The following is a 4,076-nucleotide window of genomic DNA, read 5'->3' on the forward strand; positions in this document are numbered from 1 at the left end:
CGTAGACGAAAATTTCGTTTTTAATTTTCTAGATAAATACCAGAATTTTGTTATGCAAGTTCTGATAACATTAATAGCTTCCAAAACCATATTTCGCAAACATTTAACGAGATAAAGCCATTTAATAGAATATATCTAGATTCTATACCCGGTACAATATGTATAAAAATTCATTTTAATGTTCTATCTAATCTTATATAACATCAGAACCCATAAGAAAATATGAAATTTGTTATTTAAGAAAATTAAAGGTTCGATTTAAAATCATATTATATCGTAGAATAAGTGATTTCAACTGAATTCAGGCTGGTAAATTAAGTCAAAATTGATCAGTGATTAAATTAAAATTTAATGATAAAACGAAAACAAGTCTGTTTGATAGCATAAAAAGAATATAAACTATTAAAAAACGCTATATCCGTTATTGTGATGGATATATTGTGGAATGGAAAAATATACTTTAAATATCAAATACCGAGAATCCAGATTGAACTAAAAACACAACCATATGATACTATATATGCTGAAAAAGGGTGGCCGTGGGTTAAGTAGATTATTTTCGAGTTACTATAATCTTTATATAGAAAGTAATAAAATATTCTTCGGTTCTCTTTTGTAAAGAATGATAATATACATCCGTTCGCTCTGCCAACTTTTATATTTCTTATTTGATGAAACAAAGAAAAATACACAAGTTCACAGATTAGTATATAACGAAAATAAATATCAACGATCAGATAACAAATACAGCAATAATTGTGGTGATATTAGTCGATTTATTTTTTGAATTTTGTTATGTAACCCACTTAATATATATCTGTAAATTTTTATATTTTGATTTGGATTTTATTCTATAAGAAATACGTCTTTATTTCCAATTTAAAAATCATATCTAAAAACAAGCCATATCATCTTCCCTCATATTTTATTATATATATACTTCTTTTCAAGACTTATTAGTTCAAGCTTTTCCTGAAAACCTATAATTTGAATATGTGCCCCAATTCGGTTTAAAACTAAGAGCTTTTTCTGTGAATTTTAGTTATGATATTTTTTAAATCTACAAAGATAAGATTTTTTGTTTAATAATACTTTGTAAAATGTTTTAGTCTAAAAAGCACTTCCAGAAATTCTTCATAGTGTGTTTCGAGTTAAAAAAACATTTTTAAAACTTATAAATACCGCCTATTTTCTTAATTTATCGATGACGCATGTAATTGTATTACTTTATGATTACTACATGGTAAATTTAATAAAAATTAAGAAGTGTCTATGATTAAGATATTGAGGTGAAAAAATAAATGTCTGTCCCATTAGATATGTATTTAATTTTAGATTGCGTGTGGTAAGATTGTGCGAATACAACTGAAAGTCAATTTAAAGAAAAAAACATTGGTAAGGAGATTATGATAAAAGAAATGCAAATTTAAGACCATTATCTCATATAATAAAAAAAATGTGACATTAAAATTTATACAAAACTTATTATTATTAAATATCTTTTCATGCTATACTCGTCTTCAAATCTGTAGCTGCAAAAAGATACTAAATCGATTGTTTTTATACTTCAAGTATTTACAAATTATTTTGATTTTTAAATCACAATCATCGAACGATAACAGCCTCTATTTATTATAGAGAATTTAAATTTAGAAACTGGTGCGATAAATGTTTCTGGCAGATTTAATATCTGATCGTTCCTTCTTAGATACAAACTACTTGTATAAACCATCATCGAATTATAAATATTTATTTTTAATTTACTCGTGTTCTTAAATATATCCCATGTATTCTGTTGGCCTAATACATTTTGTACATTTTATTAGAGATAATGGATTCCTTATGGCACATTTACCCTACGATCAAAAATTTTACCTGCCCCTTTATTTTTTTCTTTAGAGCACGACAATACATCAGGATATTAGCAATATTCTATAATTGTTTTATTAAGGTCGCAGTTTTGTGTGGTAATAGCCACTTTATTTAATCTAATAATGACTAAAAACAAAACTGTGCTCCTCACATTTTTTAATCTTATAAGAAAGAAGTTCCATTATTAAAAATGGATGTTTAGTTTAAAATTTGGTTTTTGTAAATTTTTAATTCAAAGTTGGCTAAAGATAATAGAATTGATGGTTGCTATCGAAAAAAACCCAAATTAGCCGATAAGGTATCATATATAAAATTACACAAATACTTTGAACTCGAAATATAATAATTTCTGAAGAAGAAATGATGATAAAAACTGAAATTTCCAAATTATCTAGATTACATCATATAGAATTTGATAAGAAACAGACAATGGTTCAATATCGTAGAAAATTGTTGGAAAGGATATTAATGCTGGTCGAAGTGTTAAACGCAGAATAATTTGATTAAAGGTATAGTATTGAATGAATTTTTAATTAACAGTGAATACAGACTATGCTTTTAGACTTAATTCTTTTAATTTGTTCACCTGTGAAAAAATAAATTCAGCATACTTGGATTGAATTGATAGCTACTTTACTAACCATATCGACGTTAATTAGATATTTATTATAGTATAAACATATGTTAGATTTATATAAAAAATCAATAAATTTATATTTGGTAAATGCAATTCTAAAAAGAATTTAATTAGTTTAATATGAAGATCTTTTCATTAAAACAACGATGAAATTTGAAAACCTTTTACAAAAGCTTATTAAAATTTTTTATAACTTTACGGATAATATTCCAGCTGTTTGCCGTTTAATCTAGAACATTCGAAAATATGGTAACCGTAATAGAATCTTCGAAAGTTGGCACTCAAGAGAAACTTTCATTCAAATAAAAAAAAGGTTGGTATATAATAGATTATGGTTGAATTTGAATACTTTATTTGATAAATTTAGATTTATCGAATTGTAACCAAATATAAATAAAATTACATAAAAAAAGCTTCAAGCAAATACATCCCTTTTCAATCTAATTTTATAGGCACGCATTATTCATTTTTTATAACCAAAATAGTTTAAAAATGAATAATGCTTGATATTTTTTAAAAAATTATGTGCTAATAATCATAATTTAATGATACAGGTTTTTGTGTTTTAATCGGATTATTTTTGTAAAAATACCTTGGGCTTCTGCAATTTATTAGCCTGAAAGTAAGAAGTACCCATTTTAAAAGCAAATAAAGTCAAAAAAAAACAAGTTATACAGAATAATAATGTTTAGTTGATTTTTTTTTGTGTTGCCTAGTTATCGATTTACATTTTAAATGGTAGCCTCATTATAATACTATAATTATATTTCGGTGTGTATTTCTTTTATAAAACGAATTAATATTGTAATTCAGAACCGCTTTATGTTCTTTGTGCGCTATTTTATCATATATTATATATTAATTTCAATAAAGTCAACCTTTCAGGGCTTACATATAGGATCATGTGTTTATAATTACTTTCAAAAAGGTATGAAAACAAAAAATTAAGTAAATACTAAATAATTTAAATCTAAAAATACAAAATTTTAATAAAATTATTAGTTAGGATCTGATTCAAAAGGGGTATTTTTTTAAATAAAATTGTATTACAAATGTGTTCTAATATCAGAAAATCAACAATAATGAAATAAATTTTTATTTTAAATATAAATAGTCTTTAAAATTCCCGTATCGAGAGAATGTTTTGCCTGACATCAAAAATTAAATTCAATATAGACATAAATCAGAAGACAATTTATGTAAATCTGAAAAAAAAATCACTTAAGGGCAGCACCTGCAATTTATATATTTTTTTAAAGATTTTTATCATATAATAATACATGTAAGTACTTATTGAAGCCATTGTATATATATTGCCTGGATTATATACATATTGTTACCCGCTCTATTACAGCCCAGCTCCAAAAATACTTTTGATCTGTATTTTTGATTTTGATGTCTTTTATGATCAATACAAAAATGAATCTAAAGTAAAAATATGAATTATTAAAAATTATTTAATGTAAATATACGATTAAGATAACACAGGCATCTTTCTTTCAGAAATAGAAGCTTAAATAATATATAATAATAAGCACACAGAGTTTATATTTTTGAAAGATTTTTT

The sequence above is a fragment of the Rhyacophila brunnea genome, unplaced genomic scaffold, assembly GCF_057557595.1.
Source record: "Rhyacophila brunnea isolate RB1 unplaced genomic scaffold, BYU_Rbru_1.0 scaffold_159, whole genome shotgun sequence".
Classification (NCBI taxonomy): domain Eukaryota; kingdom Metazoa; phylum Arthropoda; class Insecta; order Trichoptera; family Rhyacophilidae; genus Rhyacophila; species Rhyacophila brunnea.